A 24,170-nucleotide genomic window follows, 5' to 3' on the forward strand; every position below is an offset into this window, starting at 1 on the left:
CAATTTTACACAGTCACAAAGAAAGCAGTCACACATATCAGCAGCTGTTATACAATCAGAAGTACTGTGAGGTGTGTCTCTGGTAAAAAATATTTACAGTATGAGGGAGTGTGTACTACTAGGTGTACCCAGACTGATCCTGCAATACAAAAACTGAGGTGACAGATATGTCTGCAATGCTCCATTAGGCCGCGCCGCGCCCCGTCTCCCGGCTTTCACAGAAACAGCTCCCTGCTCCACCCTCCCACTGGTGACATCACTGGGTTTTATGACATACTAAATGCTTTTCTGCTGGATTGTGTCGGAAGCAATTAACCCTGTTAACTGCCGGCACACTTCGCTTTATGGGGCCCATTTATCTCAAATATTAAGTATCCCCCGGATGTATTAAGGATGGACCGCAGCAGGTATCTCCGAGACCTGCTGTGATCCCTCCATTGCTGCTGGCAGTCGCATCCCCTAAATGTTTCTAATGGGGATGCGATACCGCCAAATTTACCAATATCCGGAATGCGATGCATTCCAGATATTGCCCCCGCAACTAATTCCATCTGAAGATGGCGTTAGCCGCTGTAGCCTATGGGCTACACCGTGCATAATTAGCCGGCGGAGGGATCCTCCGGAACCCTCCCCGGCTATGGCGGCTGTGCATGTGCAGTCAGCGGGACTGCGCATGCGCAGTATCCTGGCACTGGCCGGTAGCTCTCCGGAGACACCGCAGGGACTGGCTCCTTTGCAGAGCCCATGTCCCGCATGATACATCCGGCCGCTATGATCGCATTTTGCAATGCCATCATGGGCGGTACATTTTGCAATGCCATCATGGGCGGTACATTTTGCAATGCCATCATGGGCGGTACATTTTGCAAAAGCGATCATTAATAAATGGGGGCCAATATGTGATAACTGTTTACTCTTCTCTCTCTCTTCAGCTCTACCCCTTCCCACTTTCATCACTCTCTTCCCCCTCATCTGTTTATTTCCCTTATCAGCGTTTGATTTTATTATATAGATTATCGTAAGCATTACATTTTTTTTTTTTTTTTTTCTTTCATCGTTACTATTGTAGTTTTTGGGATGTCCTCAACTTTTCTCCTCTACAGAGTGTTGTTTTTTTTTTTTTTTCTGTATGGGGCCTGTGCATCCCGTGCACCTATTTTCCTTTCTTCTATACTGTTATACATGTTTGATTGTGGATAATGTTGTGATGTTGTTATTCGTTGATATTTGCCTACCTTATTACCTCTCTGGGAGAAGCCCGGAGAAGAGAGGCAGGGTGGCCGGTGCGGTGATGGGGGCAGGGCTGGACTATTTACATCATTAGGCTTCGCCCCCTCACGCCAAAATTATGCGAATCATGCATATTTAAATAAGGTGCGTGGCCAAATGACGTGATTATCATAGAATTGCGCCATCAGGCCCCATCCCTCCTCACGGATCCGCAGATTGTTGGTATTATTCTCCCCATCCATTAGGAAGTGGGCAGGATGCGGAAGGAGTACCTACTCTTCCGAGGGTGCGGGGGGCTACCCAAAAAAGCCGGAGCAGGTTCTGGGAGAGTAGGCAAGTATGGCTGATAAGTATGGGAAATAACAGAAGTGTTTGGAGACTGTAGGTGTGTGTTATGCTGGAACTCTGGGCCTGATTCAGAGCCGGACGCTCTGACCAGAGCGCTCGCTCTGAATAAGGGCCCTCCTACTTAAACTTGGAGCGGCCTCTTGGACGCTCGCATAGCTGTGGGTTACCACCCACAGCTTATGCGAGCGTCCATGATGATGGTCGCGATGGTCAAGACCATCGCGGCCATCGGGCTTGCGACGAGACCCTGCGGTAGGGTCTCGCTGCCGCAAACCCAGGAGTGATTTTGGCTCTATCAGAGCCAAAATCACTCCCACTGACATCACTAGTGATGTCAGTGGGGCCGGACCCAGACGGTAGGCATTCCCATGGGAACGCCTCCGTCTAGCAGCCACGCCCCCGGCACGCCCACCAAAGGGGACGTGCTGTCACTCACCATCGACAGCACGCCCCCTTTGGTGCGAGACCCGGAGCGACAGCTTGGCTGTCGTATCCGGGTCTCGCGCATGCACACGATGGAGCTCCCTCCGTCGTGCGCATGCGCATTTGGGTACCATCGACCCGCTTGCGAGCGTCCTGCGCTCGCGAGCGGGTCTGAATGAGACCCTCTGTGCAAGTAGTATCACTGATATAGGTGGGAGGGGTCAGAGGTTAGACCAACTGTTAATAAAATACTAGGTAATACTATAATTTTGTATCAAACTTGAGCTATATATATATATATATATAAGCAATCTTATTGGGTTGGGTACTGGACGCTGGCGTCCGTGATCCCGGCAGTCCGAATCCTGATGCCGGCATCCCAACAGGGTTAGGATACCAACACCTAACCCTACCACTACCGCTGCCCCTCCCTCCCCAGTGCCTAAACCTAACCTCCCCCCAGTGCCTAAAACCTAACCTCCCCCCCCCCACAGCCTATACCGTACCCTCCCCCCTAGTCAGGGGCGTTTCTAGAGAGTAGGGGGCCCGTGTGCAGTCTTCGACACGGGCCCCTTCCTCTCCGCCCGGCGGCTAGCAGTGCACTGAGCTGTGTGCGGCCAGCGCCGGAGTTATAGACTCTGGGCACTAGAGTGTGCCCAGAGTCTATAGTGTATGCACAGGTCACCGGGAAAATGGCCACGGCGGCCATTTTCCCTGTACTGTGCATGCGTAAACGACGGAAAAATGGCAGAAGAGGCCATTTTCCAGTCGTTTTACAGCACCGGACCCCCGCGCCAACGTGGGACTTCGGAGAGGTAAGTAATATTATGGGTGCAGGGTGTGCGGTGCGGGGCCCCCCTGGATCCAGGTGCCCGTGTTCCCCGCACACCCTGCACCCATTATAGATACGCCCCTGCCCTAACCCCTTACCCTAACCCACCCCCGTACGAACTGTCAGGACGCCTGCGGTCGGGGTGCCGGCCCCGTGATTCTGACTGGTGGCGGGATTTTAGCGCCGGCATTATGAGCGCCGGCAACCCGACAGCCAGTATTAAAACTTCATCCCCTTTAATTATATATTTAATTTTATACTATTTATAATGAAAGAAAACTTTGTTTTGCTGTTTTTGCGCTTTTGTTTTTTACTTCAATGCACTCATATCGCTCTTCAAAAGCGACAAAATAACTATTTGAAAGTTTAGGAATAGAAATAATGAGCACAAATGGGTATTTCCAGTCAAAAGGATTGATTTACTGATTTCACTGTTCCTTCTATCTCCTCACTAATTACATTCCATCAGGACCCTGGGTACCTGCATTATCATACATTTAGATGCACAATACTAGAATCCTTACTCAGCAAGATTTACATTGTCTTTCAAGTACTGAACACGATCGTAACGGAGAGCTCAGGCACGAGTTTTCTAAAAATAAGCGTGTGAAAATTTACCTCGGGCAAAAGAGTGATGAGCCACCCTATCCTCACTAAGGACCTGATTCGCATCCCACAGGCCCAAATGTGATAGCCCGCAAGATGCGATTAGCCGTGAGATTTCAGCTATATTGCCACTAGATTTAAAGCGGCAAGCTGTGTTAAAGTCAAAACCAACCTGTTTCCCCTTTAAATCCTGTGGTTAAATTGTTGCAATCTCACCACTGGTCACATCTGGCGGGCTACTATATTTGGGCTTATAAGCGACTCAGATTTGTAGACATTTTGGGGATGACTGAGAGATGAACTGTCTTTATGCTAAAGCCGCGGCCGATGGGCGTCCTATCAAGAGTCCACCAATGTGCGTACAATGATGCACTACTGGCACACCATCGTCCGCCCCATTGTACGTTGCACCTGCCTATGGCAGTGCAGAACGTCAGTGACCATGGCGGCCCGTGTCAGTCTTTATACGCAGTCACTGACACCGATATACCCGCGACTGTTAGACACACTCCACCCATTTGCCGCCCAGAAATGGCCATTGAAATTGCATAGATCCCTACGCAATTTTGAACTGCGTATCCCGGAGGTAAAACATCGGGAAGCATGCACATTACGTCTCAGACACATGCTCAGAGGTAAAACTTTACCTCGCATCCACCTCTGAATCACACCCTTTATTTGCATGTCATTTGCAGCTGAATATGCGCAACTAAATGGCAATGTGGCATTCATACTTAGGCTAAGTGCACCGATGGCGTGTGGTTGGTGTCTTGAAATCGAAAATATGCAAATGTTGCAGCCACTGGGATTTGTACTGAGATGCCAACTCACGGCGTCTCTAGTCCACCACTTACAAAGACACAACCATCGCACGCATATTGGTCGATCATCGGACTTCTGAGTAACCTTACGGCCATGCAGAACGGCTGGCAGAATCAAGAAGCCGGAGCCTTAACAACTGCGCACAATATTGCAGTCGCAGGCTGTGATGCCCCCGAAACAGTCACGACAGGCCTGCGTTTGATTCACCAACTTCCCATTACCGCCCAGAAACGGTCCCTGCCTGACAATCATTCTGGGAAAAAAATCCTCTTTACAACTGCCATCGCAAGACCATCGCAGCACATGCATAGTGCAACTCCGATGTATGCGCAGTAAGAAAAAACATTTCCAATTTTTGAAAACGTCAGAATTGCGTCCATCTATGAATCAGGCCTATTGTACGAAATGCCGCACGGAAATATAACAAGCTGCAATAACAGTGATTTTTTTTATCATCGCTTATCACAGCGATTAAAAATAAAATAAAAAACCTGTTGTCTGAGGAAGCTGAGCGATACTGGCCTGGAGGGGTAAGGGTTGGCCTGGAGAGGTAAAGCCTGACCAGTTTGAGAGGATATGGACATGCATAACCTGGCTAGCCGGTTCACAAATGCACAAAGAAACTGAGGCCGAGAATTGGGCTTTCACTTCCAATAGGCAAGAAAAATTTTTTTTAAAAATGAATTAGTTAGAAACAAGTATAAGATACTGAAAAAAAAAAAAAGTATTCACAATTGAAAAGATTGCGCTTTTTAAAATCCTTTATTTGAACTGTTCAATAGAGACAATGTAAAACTTAGAAAACCAGAAATGAAGTGCGCTCCCGTACTCTCCCTAGTGTGCATACATGCTGGGCACTAGGACCCAGAGTCTGCAGGGAGGTCTGTCCTCCAACCTGATGTGCCCATGCACATGTGACTGCAGCCACCTTAGTACTGTGTGAGAGTGACTAGGTGAGAGAGAGTACTCTCCTACTTAGCTCCATGTGAGAGATCTGATCATATAACTGCATAAATCTATTCCGGCTTCCCGCACCGCTATCTGCAAGCAGCACGCAATCACCACCTGGTGAGCTGTATAGAACCACGTTCCCCTCAAGTCTTGCGCCATCACCATTGTACATGTAACAGTGAGTACGTCTGTACCTGTTATCTATCAATAAACCGACACCACTGGCTAAGTAACTGGGTTATTCATAGTTTGAGTCATCTTCTGGTGTGTGCCTATATGACTCTGCAATATCATCACCCTGCTTATAAGCTTACAATCTAAGGGTTCTAGCTATCATATTATAGAATGTTCTAGATAAATGGAAACTAGAATCCAGTTGGTTCCTATGACTAACACCTCCTCTCAAGAATGACAGCTGGGGGAGTCAAGAGGAGCCCATATATTTAACAAGTACCAATATATGGAAAGTTTTAGTATATTCTCTAAAGGTGCGTATCCACTTGCCGATAGAGGAACAACAGTACGATTGCAACATTGTAATCGTACAGTTGTACCTCATCCTGTATAGTGCCTACACTGAATGATATGTCGTTCAGTGCTGGCACCCTCCCTCATCCCCGAGCATGCACAATCTGACGTTATCGGCAGATTGACCTGCATGTTCAGACGATGGATGATGTCGAAAACGACCAGCGGGAGCGCGCATCGCTGGTGGTTTTCGACATTAACATGCACCATTACTGCGCGATTAATAAGCGAATGAACGATTACGATGTCATAATCTTTCAATCGCTCACTTTAATCGTCATGTGAATAGGCACCTTTTTAGACACACAATAGGATGAAGAGCTTCTTGTACTTAAAAACGAGGAACACCTCCAAAAGATAAATGATTTGATCCTGTACTTAATGAATACCCGCCTGTCTTGTGGTAACTAAGTAATGCAAATGTTCCATTCCTGCTCATCCTCGGCCCATTGATCCATTGTGACAATGTATGACTTTTTTATTTACTGTGTAGCAAAATATCAAATAAACAAGAAAGCATTAAAGTAGGGAACGTTACACAACGCAACGAGCACCTGTTTCATCCATGTTGCTGGATGGCATTACGCGTAATAAAATGATGGCGCTGTGGTCCTGATTCAGGGCTCGATGCTGCAGCACAGCCGATGCGCCTGTGTACGCAGCGTCTGTGCTAAAATAGGCAATATGTGCTAAAATGTGCAAAAGCCGCAGGAGGCGTCTTAAGTAACAAGGCGTCCAGTGCTGGCTTCTGTGATGAGATCCTGCATCCCAAGACACAGCATCAGACCATCTGCGTGACCATCGGTCATCTGAGTAAATAGACAGATGTGTGAAGATAGACCGAAGATAGACAGATGAGAGAAGATAGAAAGAAGATAGACAGATGAGAGAAGATAGACAGATGAGAGAAGATAGACCGAAGATAGACAGATGAGAGAAGATAGACAGATGAGAGAAGATAGACCGAAGATAGACAGATTAGAGAAGATAGACAGATGAGAGAAGATAGAACGAAGATAGACAGATGAGAGAAGGTAGACAGAAGATAGACAGATGAGAGAATACAGACAGATGAGAGAAGATAGACCGAAGATAGACAGATGAGAGAAGATTGACCGAAGATAGACAGATGAGAGAAGATAGACAGAAGATAGACAGATGAGAGAAGATAGATAGATGAGAGAAGATAGACAGATGAGAGAAGATAGACCAAAGATAGACAGATGAGAGAAGACAGACCGAAGATAGACAGATGAGAGAAGATAGACAGATGAGAGAAGATAGACAGAAGATAGACAGATGAGAGAAGATAGACAGATGAGAGAAGGTAGACCGAAGATAGACACATGAGAGAAGATAGATGAGAGAAGATAGACAGATGAGAGAAGATAGACAGAAGATAGACAGATGAGAGAAGATAGACAGAAGATAGACAGATGAGAGAAGATAGACAGATGAGAGACGATAGACATAAGATAGACAGAAGATAGACAGATGAGAGAAGATAGACATAAGATAGACAGATGAGAGAAGATAGACATAAGATAGACAGAAGATAGACAGATGAGAGAAGATAGACATAAGATAGACAGAAGATAGACAGATGAGAGAAGATAGACAGAAGATAGACAGATGAGAGAAGATAGACAGATGACTCAAATTACGATAACCTGCATAACTAACGATTTAAAAAAAAATAATAATATATCACACACGATATGATTTGCAATTGCAGACCTAAAGACATACAAGACCTTTTATTAGACATTCACCAGGATATCTATCAAGGTGGGTCTGCGGTATTAATCTTCTCTGTAAACCAGCCGACATACGTACAAGAGCAAGATCACAGCAAATGCCCTAACTGAGACAAGTAATCAATTGTAGCGGCTGGCAGTCACAAAGCCAAGTCACTCTCATCTGGACAAGCTGCAGAGAGCGCAGTAATGAGATCATATCTTGAAGTCACAGATACATATCAGTGCAGCACAATGCTGTCTAGCGCTCAGTAACATCAGAAATGCAGCTCCTTGCTTCCGCAGAGAGAAAGTAAAGCACGTTAACAAGGAAGGTAGAATTCAAGGGTGAAAACCCTAAATAGGTTCTATCATAGGTACTTCCACAAGCAGAATTGTAATGATTGTGTGCTCTGTAAAGGGTTCTCTTAATAAGTATTTTATATATATTCTAGTGCTGGACATTGCAATCCTATCACGCTGGCTTTGAAACCAGATTCTGGCAACTTTGCATGCGAGCGATTTCTCGCACATTGGGCCTGATTCAGGTTGGATCACAAGGCTTGCGGACGCATGCAACCGGTCGATGTTTGCGTTCTGCGCATGTGTGTGGATCGCAGTGTGCGTGCGCAAGCCATCCACTGCGATCGTGTATACGAACGCAGCGGACACACAGAAATGATTTACAGGAAGCACCGTTTGGGGATGGAGAGGGGGGCGGTTGAAGGAACGCAGGTGTGCCTATGCGTTTGAACGCCGTTACAGGGGGGTGCATAACTAAGCCCCTGCGATGGCATAGGCAGCCAGAGGTCTAGATGGCGACAGGAAGTTTCGCAGTTTGTGAGTCAGGGTCAGCTCAACCACAACTGTGCGTATGGGTCTGATGTTACCGATGTTTTTGCTGACTTGCGGATGTATGTAATGGGAAGTGGGCAGCTCAACCACAACTATGCGAAAGCTTCCGATGTTACCGAAGTTTTCGCTGACTTGCGGATGTATGTAATGTAAGGATGTGCAGGCTCGGTTCTACTCGGTTCCGTTCGGTTTTTTTTACCGAATCTTATTGGGTTTCAGCTGTCACGAGTTTTGGATAGCCAATAAGATTCGGTAAAAAAAAACGAACGGAACCGAGTAGAACCGAGCCTGCACATCCCTAATGTAATGGGAAGTGGGCAGCTCAACCACAACTATGCGAATGCTTCCGATGTTACCAAAGTTTTCGCTGACTTGCGGATGTATTTAATGGGAAGTGGGCAGCTCAACCACAACTGTGTGAATGCTTCCGATGTTACTCGATGTTAACGATGCTTTCACTGACTTGCGGATGTATGTCATGGGAAGTGGGCAGCTCAACCACAACTGTGCATATGTCCGATGTTACCGATGTTTTTCGCTGACTTGCGGATGTATGTAATGGGAAGTGGGCGCTTTATACAGTGGTGGGTGTCTTGGTATAGCGCTGCATTTGCATTCATGTGCATATCTTCGCAGCGAGCGGGTGCGTGCGATTGCAGACTTGCGATCCGTGCTGAATCAGGCCCACTGAGCATACTTCCTGGGCTGCAGACTGACCTCTGCAAACGTACGCACAATTCAGATAAGGGCGCACCTCAGCCGTTTTTCTGCTGAGGGTTCTGGGTGGCAACAATGCCAGCGCCTGCAAGAGTGCGTCACGGGAGTGTAGGCAGAGGTGTGTCTCTATTCTGAGCCGCACGCACGCGAAGTGCACGGCAAACTCAGACAGACCTCCTGCACCCAGTGTGGGCTAGGTGTAAGTGCTGATGATAGTGTTGCGGACGGAGCAGCGGGGAAGTGCGTTCCCGATCTGTTTGCAGCGAGCGCCCAAAGATGCGTTCACATTACGCATCAGTCAGAATCAGGCTCAAATTGTCTTCACAATAATAGAATTACATTGTCCATGTTTCACATTATTTATCAACTATAGAATTATAAGAAGATATCTGAATTTGCAAAGAAAATGGATCTCAGACTGCACACTCTGGACATATATATATATATATATATATATATATATATATAATTGGAGGTGCTACCTGTGGAGACCATTGATATACAGGTTGAGTCTCCCATAACCGTATATTCTAAAAACCGAAATATTCCAAAAACCGGAATATTTCGGAGCAGCCGTGACCCGACGTCATGACGTCACTAGTGTCAATGGCCAATGACTAGAAGGTGGGTGTGGCTTCAGAGGCCTCCAGACAGCACGTCACTCACCGGATCCCCGCGACATCTGACGGACATCCTCGCAGCGACCTCTAGTGACACCCAAAGCGCCTGCCGGTCCCATTGCACTCGCCGGAAATCCAGTGACAAGCGCCGGACCCCCTGCAGCAGCGGCACCCGCCGGAAATCCCTCTGACACTCTCCAGAGCCCCTGCAGCATACGTCCAGCCTCCTGTCACACCTGCACCACAGGCTGGACCTACTGCGGCACCCGCCGGACCCCCCGCGACTCCCACTTGGCCTCCCGTGACACTCCCAGACTCACACAGCACCCTGGCCTCAGGTATTCTGAAAACCGAAAAAACCCAATATCCGAAATGCTCCTGGTCCCGAGCATTTAGGATATGGGAGACTCAACCTGTATAAACAAAGAAGAAATACAGGTGCACAACTCCAAATTAACTGATTATATAGAAATAAATAAATTTTGCAGTAAATACAATAGAGATATTTGGCATAATCTTGGCCAAGGTTATGAGCCTATTGATTTGCACACCTGGGAAGCCTGAGCCACTTCCCACTCAGACTAGCACCTCTACTACATTGGTTATAGCATGGAGTCTGGCAATGTAATATGCACACCAGTCAAGGCACAATATAGGTAAGTCCTGCTAATATTTAGACTGTGTAGTGCAGCTTTGGTTCATTTTTGGGGTGTGGGTCCCCCTAGATTGCTTTGCTGGTCTGCTTCAGGGCACCGCAGTATAACACATTTTCCTTTAACACATTTTAATACCTCACTGTCTGTGTCTTTTATATATATTTCACTTTTTTATTTTTATTCTTTACATGCGGCCAGCGGCTGCTCTTAACACTTCACTTTTCTTATTAGAGCGGTGCCTTGGGGGGTTTAGCTGGGCTAGTTTGGGGGTGTCCTGCACTCTGGATCTGAGCCCTAGTATGTTAGGGACCTGCCCGACAAGAGGTTACCCGGATATGGTGGGCAGGCCCATAACCTTGGCCAAGATTATGCCAAAAACCTCTATTGTATTTACTGCAAAATGTATTTATTTATATATAATCAGTTAATTTGGAGTTGTGCAGCTGTATTTCTTCTTTGTGTAGATATCTGAATTTGACATGAAGAACAGATCTTGTCTGCATATTTGCCATCTAATCAATACATTCAATTAACTTTACTGTTCTACCTAGGTATAGCTACAGCAAAAACTTTGTCAGAGAACTTACCAGTGTTTAATGAAGCATCCGGCACTATGTCCAGCAGGAGAGGTATCTGTAATCAGACAGCAAAAAATATCATTATTCACCATCAGACCCACGGAACACTCTGTTTTTGTCTTTATGGAAGGAAGTGTTACTTCTGTGACTTTATATAAGGGTGGAACTACACATCCCAGCATGCCCTGCCACAGTTTTGCTATTTGGCCATGCTAAAACTGCGGCAAGGCATGCTGGGATGTGTAGTTCATCAGCAGCTGGAGTGCTGCTTATTGCCCACCCCTCCCGGGTACCAAACAGTAATGATGTGATAGAACAATCTCTGCACAGTAATAATCTAACATGTTAATAAACTCAAACTAAAGGAATATACTGATGAAAACTCCAAGGCTACATCCACATGGAACATGAAGTAACATATAAATAAAAGACTAACATAATTTTCCAAAGCTCCGTCACGCTCCCATCTGCTCCTACACACAGATAAGTCCTTCCAGAAATATACTTGTGCAAACTCACAGTTATAGATTTTTCTCCACACATGATCCCACCTGCAGTATTGTTTTGTAAAAATAATGGTTACTTAAAAGAAGAACCCCAATCAATCTGGTGTTTCCATTATAAGGAAGGCTACCTCACCGCCAGGTGAAGGCCGCTAAGGGCATATCCCTGGGACTACAGATGAAACAAAGGAGCTGATTCAGAGCCGATCGCTCACACGATGTGTATGCAAATTACGTAGGCAGTGCAATCGCACAGCAATGCATTAGCACGCCCAGTATTTCTTAGAGAGCGATCACATAGTGAATGCTGACACCCACCAGCCTGTCTTAAGACGCCCACTTGTGCACGTCATGTCCAGGAAGTGCATGCAACCATCGGTACATCGGATGTGATTGCAGAGCTTGAGGTTGACCATACCCTTCCGCAAGCACTGCGAGCACTTCAGTGTAAAAACAAGCCAGGTGACGTGTACTATAATGCTGTCTTATAATTATGCACACCCCTAAAACGCCGTTCAGATGCTCATGCACGCTTGCGTTTGCACCTCCTCTCCCCCGTTTTTAATAGCCAGACCCTATTACCACCTACAAACAGCTTCCCATGTCACCCACTCTGCAGGGCTGTGTATGCGCAGCGAGCGAACGCATTGTGAACTTTTCCTAAGGTATGCGAACGCGCACTGCGTTGCATATGCATGCGCACAATACATACCATTGGCAGCAGCGAGCGATTGCATCTTAGCGAGCGGGTCTGAATGAGTTCCAAAATTCCAAAACTGTTCACCGGGATATTCACCTGGTTTCATATCTGGGAGAGGAATTTTCTGCGTTTCCCAAGCGGCATATGCCTTATGTGTTCTGCACAGAAATCCTCCTATAATTTTGTTCCACCCAAAATTTTCTCTATCATACCCTCACTGTCCCAGAGCATCCCAGTTCTAATTGGAGACTACAGGTTCCACGAAAAATGGAATTTACAAACAGTGCAGAACGCAGTTGACACTTTAAATCTTACGTGAAGGCAATAACTGTCCTGTGCTAGGTCGCAGGATAGTAGCTCCAGCCACTGCTCAGCTGTGACTGCAAGGTAAGGGCAGGTAGCCAACAAGGGAGGTAAGGAGAGTGTCAGCGAATTGACACCAAACAAGAGAGATATTTCTTAACTGGAAAAATCACATTTCATTGGGAGTTATTTTTTTTTTGTTACATACTTCAATACGATATTGGGGTCTATTTACTAAGCAGTGTTAGGAGACAGAGTGATAAGTGATAAGAAAGTGATAAGGTGCCAGCCAATCAGCTCCCAACTGTCATTTTTCTAACACAGCCTGTGAGATGACAGTTGGGAGCTGATTGGCTGGCACCTTATCACTTTCTTATCACTTATCACTCTGTCTCCTAACACTGCTTAGTAAATAGACCCCATTGACTTAAAAATCTTCTTTTAAATGATTTATCAGGTGTATGATTTTTTATTTTGGAAACTAAATATGTGACACTTTTCCTGTTCTGGGGGCGATCATACTTCCTCTATACAAAGTTGCCTTTCCTACACTACTGTGCATAAGTCACCCATTATTTTAATAATACGTTTTGCTACGTACTTAACAAATAACTAGAAATAAACACTCGTAGGCATATGTGGAATTTAAAGAGGACACAGCCGTAAATTTATTTATCAAATTAGAATTGTAATTGAAAGATCGGTGGCAGTAAAAAGCAGTGCTCTGGGGCCACAGCCCGATAAAGTATTTGACTAAATAAAGAGGACGGATCCCCGCCCTAACGTAAACTGGCCTGAAGTGGTACCATTCCCCTCTAATTGGCACAGCCTTGACCCCTCACTAAGAGGAAAGCTTAGTTCCCCCCTTAGGAGAATGACTAACTTGCCGCTATAAAAGGAAAATGACACTCAGGAACTCTTAACGCCATAATAGGCCGCCCAGCAGCACTGATTCTCGCCAGGCTGTACCTCCACTTGTTGGAAGGAAAACATGAAAATTGCACAATCCAACAACATAATACAGTATACAAAGTATAAATGTCGGGTGGGTCGGTGGGCTTGAAAACTGCAAAGAAAAAGATGGCTCCTCAACCCTGGCTATTTATAGGACTAGCAGAGGCATCAGCTATAATGCACCTGGCAGGGGAGTTTCTAGAGAAGAGGGGGCCCGTGTGCAGTCTCCAATACAGGCCCCGTCCTCTCCGCCCGGCAGCGCACTGAGCTGTGCGCGGCCAGCGCTGGAGTTATAGACTCGGGGCACTAGAGTGTGCCCAGAGTCTATAGTGTATGCACAGGTCACCGGGAAAATGGCCACGGCGGCCATTTTCCCTGTACTGCGCATGCGCATACGACGGGAAAATGGCTGCCATGGCCAGTTTACAGTCGTTTTACAGCGCTGGATGCCCGCGCCGACGTGGGACTCCGGAGAGGTAAGTATTATGGGTGCAGGGTGTGCAGTGCGGGGCCCCCCTGGACCCAGGGGCCTGTGTTCCCCGCACACCCCGCACCCATTATAGATACGCCCCTGGCATCTGGCCACATTGAGGATCTGGGTGGCTGTTTACATGAATTATGAATATATTGGTATATTGAATATATTTGTGCAGGGGATCGCAGACGCAGGCTATGACTCTTCCCTGAAAGCGGCTGGGACACGTTTTTTTTATAAGTCACTCCCAGTTACCTCCCTCCAAGGGGTCCATGACTGTCAATCACTTTGCGAAGTCATCCTCACAGTGCGCGGCATTGCAACGGTACCTTAGCGCATGCGCTATGCGAATGTGATGCATTTCTGCAGACAACGATAATCGCTCAAATTCGTAAATATTGGAATAGCGTACATCTCTGAATCAAGTGCCTAATCCGAATCTTAATCACATTGTGTAAGAATAACGCAGCCTAGAGTTTGTACATACAGAACAGGCAATGTTTTACCTGCAGAAATAAAATATATAAAATAGGTATTTGCATTCAGTGCAGCACACGGTTTGTTCAGCTGTAAATCTGCAGCCTACAGCTGGTTCCGTGCTAAATAAGAACCACAGAGTGAGACAGCAGAAACGGCCGTCCTACAACGTTATGGGGAACTGAGCCAATTTCGTGCAATGAGAAGAGTATTTATAAATGTATACTTTACTTCAGTGTCAGACGATATTACTACCACATACCACTACTAAATCTGACAAGGCAAGACAAAACTAACCCTGCTTTCACTATCTGCCCACATCATACCCGACTTAAAGACCGCTCCCACGTCCAGCGGAAGCCCCAGTCACCCTGCTGCAAACTCCACCCATTTCAAAGCAGGTCTAAAGCTAGGTACACACCTGAATGACGGTGCGACCCAGCGACACAATGTAACGATATATCATATCACCGTGCACACGACACAGGGCTTGATTCAGAGCCGCTCGCAAAAAAGCGAGCGCTCGCTCTGAATCAGGGTGGGCGCTTGTTTTTTAAGTTGACGACCCACAGCTTATGTGAGCAGCCAAGTGATGGTCGCGATGGTCAAGACCATCGCGACCATCAGGCTTGCGACAAGACCCTTACGGTAGGGTCTCGTGGCCGCAAGCCCCAGTGGACTTCCTGCTCTAATAGAGCATAGAGCAGGAAGTCAACCTACTGACATCACGAGTGATGTCAGTAGGGCCGCCCACAAAAGGCAGGCGTTCCTGCAGGAACGCCTCCGTTTGCCCAGCCACCCCCCCTCCCCGCCTACAAAACGCAGCGAGCTGTCGATCAACATCGACAGCCGCCCCGTTTTTTTGCGAGCACCGAAGCGAGTGCTTTTTGCGCTCGCTCCGGGGCTGGCGCACGACGCGCGTGCGCACTGGCCCACCATTGACCCGCTTGAGAGAGGGTATGAATCAGACCCACAATCCGCTGTATGATGACACAATATATTGTGACATCATCCAGATGTAACAACACAGCGTCGTCCGTGGAATCATTCCATTGGACGTGCAGAACATCCGATGGGACGATGCAATGACCGACGGGTGAAAACAATACATTGGGTGTACACACTATATGATGGTCGTGCAGATTGGTCAAAAGTACCAAGTTTGGACGATATATTGTGTGTGCTAAGCTTAAGTATTGAGAAGTTTATCATTCTCCAACCATTGCTGAACTACAAATCCCATGTCTTCCTGCTGTAGAAATGTGGTTTAAAATGCTGTTGTCAGCGTTTTGTATTTCATTAGATGTACAATGACTGCCAGTAAATAAGCATTTAGGCCCTGATTCAGAGCCGGACGCTCTGACCAGAGCGCTCGCTCTGAATCAGGGCCCTCCTCCATTAATATGGAGCGTCCTCCGGGACGCTCGTATAGCTGTGGGTCACCACCCACAGCATATACGAGCGTGCAACAAGATGGTCGCGATGGTCTTAACCATCGCGACCATCGGACTTGCGAGTGAAACCCTGTGGTCGGGTTTCTCAACCACAAGCCCTGGAGTGATTTTGGCTCTATCAGAGCCAAAATCCCTCCCACTGACATCACTAGTGATGTCAGTGGGGCCGGCTTCAGACAGTAGGCGTTCCCATGGGAACTCCTCCGTCTGGCAGGCACGCCCACGGCACGCCTACCAAAGGGGGCGTGCTGTCAATCAACATCGACAGCACGCCCCCTTTGGTGCGAGACCCGGAGCGATGGAAAGTCCTTCGTTCGCCAGGTCTCGCGCATGCGCACGATGGAGCTCCCTCCGTCGTGCGCATGCGCAGTGGGGACCATCGACCCACTTGCGAGCATACTGCCGCTCGTGAGTGGGTCTGAATGACCCCCTTAGATCATATTTTACTTGCCGTCTCAGGGAGTTCCCAGAGGAAAGATGCTGGTAGCCAGGCTGGGGCGACGTAAATTATCCCCTGCTGTGCAATGCAGCAAATTGTGGAATAGTGCAGATCCGGCGGAGCTACACTAACGCGAATCGCCACCCAACCCGGCCATTTTACTAGGAAGTGGACTGGATGCAGGAGGGTGACCAGCTCTTCCGGGAGTCTGTGGGGACTCCCCTCAGTTTGGATCTCTCCTGGATATATTGGGAGAGTCGTGAAGTTTGAATCACGTCCAACATTTAAAACGGTCTCCGTGATGCTGGGTTAAATGTGATATCCCCGCTAACAGTTCCGATGTTTAGCAGCTGGACTGACATCAGAGATGTATGTAAAGTAAACCATCGGGTTTGCGTATATCTCTGAATTAGGCCAAATATTCGGAAAAATAAAAATCGTATTACGGATTTAAAACCTACGACTGTCACTGGAAACGTCAGGCACAGGGGCGTATCTACGATGGGTGCAGGGTGTGCGGCGCACCCATATTTTGTAATGCTCACCTCTCCAAAGTCCCGCGTCGGCTGTCGCAGCCCTGCATAAAACACCTGGAAAATGGCCGATGCTGCCATTTTTCCGGGGGTTTTGTGCATACGCAATGGGCGACTCTGCGAGAAAATGGCCGCCGTGCCATTTTCCCAGTGGCCTCCGCATGCGCAGTAGTCTCTGGGAACAGAGTAGTGCCCAGAGTGTACTGCTGCGATCAGTCCGCTGCCAGCCACCGGGGAGAGAGGAGGGAGCCCCAGACGGGGAATGCACACGGGCACCCTACCCTCTTCATACGCCCCTGGTCAGGCAGTTGGTATTTATCATACACACTCTTACTGAATTACTGAATAGAGGGGGTGCCTGCCCTTATTATCAGTGCATGATAATTCCACTAACTGAAATGAGAAGTTGGCTGGAGATCCTGAGAATGTTAGTGGTTTCAGCTGACCTCAGGACACACTGGGAATTAAAGGACACTTCTGAGAAAGTCTGAGTTTTATCTTCCCACTTGGTTTAATTTTAGACTATTTGTCCCACATACAGACTTCGGTAGCAGCACCCGAGACCCTAGACAACGCTGTCCCTATCGGAGGTAAATTTTGCTTAGTGAAATGTGAAATAGATGTACAGTACCCTTTGGAATAATAACAATCATTTGGCACTATTAATAAACATTATAAATAATCCACAATGGCTCTTTTGTACAGTAGCTGCTTTTTCTTATAAAAACAAATTTATGGCATCATTAGGTATTGCCTGAAATACGTCAGATACATATACAGCTATTTGGCAGCTTTGTAAATTAAAAGAAACATATTTAATCTTGTTTTAGAAGTATTTACTGCTCAATTTATCACACCTTCTAAAGAGGACAAGTGTAGATCTAAACCATAGCAACCAATCAGTTGTAACTATAATTTGTCAAATGTTAGCTAAGATATTATTGGTTGCTAAGGAAAACATATAGGGCTCTATTTACTACAATGCAATGTAGTAAATAATGCAGATTGTAGTGTGACATTACCGACTGAGGCCCTGATTCAGAGCCGGACGCTCTCACAGAGCGCTCGCTCTGAATCAGGGCCGTACTTCTGAAGTTTTAGAGCGGCCTCCTGGCCGCTTCGTATAGCTGTGGGTGATCACCCACAGCTATAGCAAGTGGCCAGGAAGATAGTCGTGATGGTCAAGACCATCGCGACCATCGGGCTTGCGACGAGACCCTTGTGGTAGGGTCTCGTTGCCGCAAGCCCTGGAGTGCTTTCGGCTCTATCAGAGCCGAAGGCACTCCCACTGACATCACTTGTGATGTCAGTGGGGCCGGCCCCAGACGGTAGGCGTTCCCATGAGAACGTCTCCGTCTGGGCAGACACGCCCCCGGCACGCCCACCAAAGGGGGCGTGCTGTCACTCAACATCGACAGCACGCCCCCTTTGGTGCGAGACCCGGAGCGACGGTTTGCCCGTCGCTATCCGGGTCTCACGCATGCGCACGACGGAGCCGCCTCCGTCGTGCGCATGCGTACTGGGCCAACATCAACCCGCTTGCGAGCGCTCGCGAGCGGGTCTGAATTAGGCCCTGAATTCGCATTGTGAATTCAGGCAATATCACAGGGATTTACTACAAATCCCTTGCAGGGATAGAGCTTGCGATAAAGCTCTGTCCCTGCGAATCCCGTCCGCAGCCTTATCACGGTATTTTAAAAAAAAACTACCGTGACAAGGGCCCCGCGCATGCGCAGACCGACTGCTGCTGCTACCCCCCTGGCTCTAAGCCCCGCCCCCACAATTGCGACACGACCCCCCTCTCCCTTAATTACACTTACCTGCAGTTATCGGGCCTCCGGTGATGTCCTCTGTTGCTCCGGTCAGCTGACATCCCATACTGCACTGGGACCCTGTCAGGTGACGACCGGGCCGCATTGCGGCATGGGAGACCAGCTGACCGGAGGGAGGACATCACTGGAGCCCCGAACTCCGGTAAGTTTCGGGGTTCTTTTACTTTTTTTTTTTTCTTTTTTTTTAGCAGTGTATCAGCGTGTGGTCTGTTTGGACCTCACAGCTGATCACTGGGGCCGGCTCCAGGATCTTCTCTCCCCGTTATAGCGGAGCAGGAGTCTGGTAACCGGGGGAGACCCTGGATAACGCCACCTCCCCGATTATTATCACAGGGCTTTCCCCGGTATTTTTTCACATTTTATTTTTAGTAACTTTGGTCAGATCACATTTCCCATTCCAATTACGGGAAATGCGATCTGATTACTAAAAATAAGTGATACTTAGGGGTTGGAGAAGAATTTTACGAATTCTACTCCAATTGCCCTTTAGTAACTTTAGGTGAAACTAAAACATACCTCCCAACATGCCCCTCTCCAGGAGGGACACAATGCTCCGGTCCTGGACTTCCCTGGTAAGAGGTGGGGCTGCAACGCAGTTCAAAATTCAAATAGGGGAGTCAGACCAACTGTCATTTCACATGCTGCCAAACATCACTGGGTGGGACTCACTGGCAGTTGGTGTGACTCCCCTATTTGAATTTTGGACTGTACTGCAGCCCCACCCCTGGAACCCGACCAATCATAAATTACCAGGGAAGTCCAGGACCAGAGCATTGTGTCCCTCCTGGAGAGGGTTATGTTGGGAAGTATGCTAAAATAATGTGAAAAGGGTGTGAAAACACCCTTTTTCACTTTATTTTAGTAAAAATAATGTTAATAAATACAGCCCACAGACTTGTCCCCTTTAGAAGATTTGATAAATCTGCCCCATAGGGGCCTATTCATCATTACTTAAAATTCTCTGGAGGTAATTAGGTTTAGAACTGGCATGGAGATCTACCTAATTACTGGTGGAATTCATCATTCCTCCTCCCTATAACTATCTATTCCGAAAAGCTGTCACTTTACGGAAAATAGATACTTTTCCCTATCTACACTAACTTACCGCAGCTGTAATCAGTGCTGCGCTTGCGCCGATTGTATTCAGAGAAGCAGCGCATGCGCAGCACTGATTACAGCTGCGCTTATTGAATATAATATATATAAATTTTTCTATTTTTTTTTCTCATTTATGTTCTACCTGCATGCTGCTGCTGACGGAAAGCGTCTCCCCTCTGTTCCCTGGTGGCACTTATAAGGAACGGAGGAGAGGCGCTTCCCATCAGCAATAACATGCACCAAAGCATGAGGGACCGGCGGGGATCAAGAGCCGTGTAGACGGCAGCTTGTGTACACTATCGGGGGCTATACCACCTGAGAGTGGCGTATAGTAACACCATCAAATTCCAAATACATAATTTTCGGAATTTAATGAATAGCTTAATTTCTACATCCCCATACTAATGTACTAATGTATGGGAATTGTGTAAATTAACGCAGGCAGACTTAACCAGGAGATATTGGTTATATCTCCTGCGTTAAGTGTGTTAATGAATACCAAAAAGCGGTAATTAAGGCAAAATGTCCTTTAAAACCGTTAGTCTGGTGTTAATGAATAGGCCCCATAGGGGACTATTTACTAAGCAGTGTTAGGAGACAGAGTGAAAAGTGATAAGGTGCCAGCCAATCAGCTCCCAACTGCCATCTCACAGGCTGTGTATCCCGCCACTGAGTGCATGTATATGTGTGTTTATTACCACTGTATGCATGAACATTTAAGCATAGGATAGCTCTTCCGATAAGAGCTGTGCTTTGCAGTTTGGTCACTTCCAGGTTCATTACCCAGAAGTCCCTCTGGTGTGCTTCAAGCCGCGGGAGACCCTGGGAAGGATCCTATTGGAAAACTCAGAAAATAAGATCCTAGATTTCTATTAGGCAATGCCATCTGTAGATGGCGTTGCCTACCGAGACCAAGCTTCGGAAAACTTCACTTTCTGGATGGATATGCAAGATGCGGCCAAATCTGAGGTGTGACCGCATTTTTGCCTTTGATGTGTTCTGCCCATTTACGTATAATTTCCAACTGTCCCAATAGTAGCGATTTAGATGGGACAGACCTGCCGTCCCACGGATGAGGGCTTTTGGAGGACAGTCAGTAGATGTGTACTGTTTCAGTGCTGTGCGTACCAGTGGCAAGTAAATAGAGCACTGAAAGCAGGGGTGTATCTATAATGGGTGCAGGGTGTGCGGGGAACACGGGGCCCTGGGTCCAGGGGGGCCCCGCACCGCACATCCTGCACCCATAATATTACTTACCTCTCCGGAGTCCCACGTCGGTGCGGGCCATTTTCCAGTCGGTTCACAGCGCCGGACCCTCGCGCCGACGTGTGACTTCGGAGAGGTAAGTAATATTATGGGTGCAGGGTGTGCGGTGCTGGGTCCCCCTGGACCCAGGGGCCCGTGTTCCCCGCACACCCTGCACCCATTATAGATACGCCCCTGAGTGCAGGGAGTGCAGTGCCCATGAGTACAGGGGGTCCCCACCCCTCATACCCTGCACCCAGGACCGATATGCCCGTGATAATGACCCTCCCCCTTGTACTTGCTTCTGGCTGCGCCATCTGTCATCAGGACAGCCTCCTATCAGAACTGCTGTTTCGGCACAAGCTCATTGATAATTACCAAAAAAAAACAGGAAGAGTAAATCAGTGGCGTAACTAGGGGGGGGGTTGGGCAGGGTGCGTGCCCTGGGTGCCGTTGGACCGGCGGTGCGGGGGGCGCAGCCGGCCACGGTACCGGTCCACCCGCCCTAGTTACCCAGTGTAGCGCCGGCCGCAATGAGTGCGGTCAGCGCTACACATTTACACAGGACCGGCGCTAGGCTTCCAGTGCCGGTCCTGTGCTGCACGCCTGAGCCCGTTTCTTCCCCCTGAGCGCTTGCCCAATAGCGCCAGGAGGCGGGCTCGGGCTGTGCATAACACACGCATCGCCGCCAGCGCTGGCGGCGATGCGTGTGTTAAACAGCAGCCAATGAGAGTCAGATAGACTTCCGTCCGGCTCCTGCAATGGGTAATGGGACTGACGTCATGACGTCTGTCCCATAATGCTGAGCGCGCCAACCCGGGCGGGAGCGGCGTCGCGAGCAGGACCAGGACCAGGAGCAGAGATTCAGGTAAGTATATTTTTATATATATATTTATTTATTTTTTAACCTATCTGCACAACGGGGGAGGGGGGTGGCTACTACTGGGGGGACCTCTACTGGGGGAGGGGTGGCTACTACTGGGGGCGCCATTGGGAGGACCTACTCTACTGGGGACTACTACTTGGGGGGGAACTACCACTGGGGGCATTATAAAAGGGGCCTACTACTAGAGGCACTGCACTCGGGGGACCACTAGTGGGGGCAATAATAGGAAGGGCCACTACAGGGGGCACTGGATAGGGGGGATCACTACAGGGTGCCTGCAGAAGGGGACCACTACTGGGAAAACTGCATGGGGGGGACTACTGCTGGGGGCACTATATAAAGGGCACTGCATAGGGGGGACGACTACTACTGGGGGCATCATATAAAGGGCACTGCATAAGGCGATACCGCTACTGGGCGCACTGCATTGTGGGGACTGCTACTGGGGGCACTGCATAAGGGGGAACACTACATGGGGCACTGCATTTGGGGGGGCCACTACTGGGGGCACTGAGTAAGTGGAACTAATTGGGGGCTGTATAAGGGGGACCACTACTGGGGATACTGTATAAGGGGCACTACTATGGACCTGCATAAGAGGGACCACAACTGCATACTGTGGGGTTAAGGTGCATATGGATAGGAATGTTCAGTGTGAAAATAATGGGGTGTGTCATGTTGACACGCCCCATTTTTAAGTGACCACGCCCAATTTTTTTCCCGCGCGCGCCGCTCAGGATGTTGGGGGGGGGGGCCTCCCTTTTCAAATTTGCCCTGGGCTCCAAATACCCTAGTTACGCCACTGAGAGTAATTCTACTGAGAGAAGTCCAACACCATAGATTATACTGTATAATGACATTGGTGAATCTTCCTTCCTCGTGGCAATGGTGACACATTACAGGACCATAGACTTGAGTGATGTTCTGTGCCGAGCACTAAATTCTGCCCCAGACGTGGATTATGTACAAATCACAACTCTCTGCTGCAAGCCCTGAGGACACGGCATGATTCAGAGGCGTGAGTCACACTGTTCACAGCACCCACCCTGAGAACCACGCTGTCATTTATGCAGCCTGTACCCTGCACTGACGGAAGCAGAACAGGCCGGAGCTCTTTATTGGACGGCAATGGAGAGATTATTTCTATCATTGCAGACACGCCAGCTCTGGCAGTCGTTATGTCTCAGTGCACAGCAGTCTGTCGTATGATTTAAATATTTGTTACTGACTGAATTAAACATTGCACATAGTAATGGGGGGAAAAAAAAACACTGGGTCCTTAAATGATACCTGTTATTAGATATGGTAGAGTTGAGAACAATAAGGGATTTATGAGCTTGCGCTGTACAGAAGCTGAGTTTTTGGTTTATGTATTCCGCTATAGGACAGAAATATGGGAACCGGTTTTCATTTGAGTGCATGCTGAAATCACACTATTTTAAGACCAAAAAATTATGCAGATATGTGCAACTTATTAGAGAGAGAGAGCATTTTGGCAGCACGGTTGGTGTAGTGATTAGCATTGCAGTCTCACAGCGCTGAAGTCTTGGGTTCTATACCCACCATGGCCCTAACTTTTGCATTGTTGAGGAGAGTGTTCAGTGCTGTCTCTCGTTAGGCCGACGGTAAATCATACTGATTCCTCTGTTACATGTCTGCAGTGTACCTGTTGTATATATCAGCCTTACCCCTGTGCCATCCTGCAACCTATTCTGCCTTTTTAATAAACTTACGACCCGGTTAAGTTATCTGTCATGTGGACTGACCTCCATCACACACTGATGGCACCTATATCACCTATAGAATCTGTCAATATGTACGTTCTCCCCGTGGTTGCTCCGGTTACCTCCCACAATCTTAAAATATACTGATAGGTTATATGGCTGGCAGGGTCTGATGTGAATGGCCAAATACTCTCTGTAAAGCGCTGTGTATTATGCGTGCGCTATATAAATAACTGTTAATAAATAATTCAAATAATTCTCAGAGCTGTTCTGTAGAATGAGGCGAATTCCACAATTCAACAGAAGAATTTGGCCGTAAAAATTCTACACGGAATTCGCCTATTATTGTTACTCTGCCTGGATTCCCAGTCTTACAACAAAGCAGAGAGAACTGACCGTAGCTGCACCTGTTCTATTGCTGGAGTAGAAATTCATGAATGTACAAACACAGGGTCTGGCTCAGAGATGGCTGGTAATGCAGCTGTGGTGGCAGCCACTCTCGCGGTTGCGGGAATATGCAAATGCTTATCTCAGCCTTCCCTTTGTGCTCTGTTGTGCGTTGTGGTAGCCTAGGGTCTACTCTAGCTATACTCTAATCCAACTCAACCTTCACCTCCCAGCCTCCACCCCGATAAAGCCAGGGAT

The 24,170-nt window shown here is 47.8% G+C and overlaps 1 protein-coding gene across 4 annotated transcripts in view; it reads right to left on the reverse strand.

Moving 5' to 3' along the window:
- The window catches only part of MAP2 (microtubule associated protein 2), a 284,389-nt gene that overhangs the window by 238,882 nt on the left and 21,337 nt on the right, over positions 1–24,170 (reverse strand). For all 4 annotated transcript variants that reach the window (XM_088474119.1, XM_088474118.1, XM_088474117.1 and 1 more), the window contains exon 2: positions 10,912–10,957. The gene's annotated coding sequence lies outside the window, so the exon portion shown is untranslated. The remainder of the gene's footprint in view (positions 1–10,911; positions 10,958–24,170) is intronic.

This window comes from Taudactylus pleione, unplaced genomic scaffold (genome assembly GCF_031769625.1).
Source record: "Taudactylus pleione unplaced genomic scaffold, aTauple2 ptg000147l, whole genome shotgun sequence".
Taxonomy (NCBI): Eukaryota; Metazoa; Chordata; class Amphibia; order Anura; family Myobatrachidae; genus Taudactylus; species Taudactylus pleione.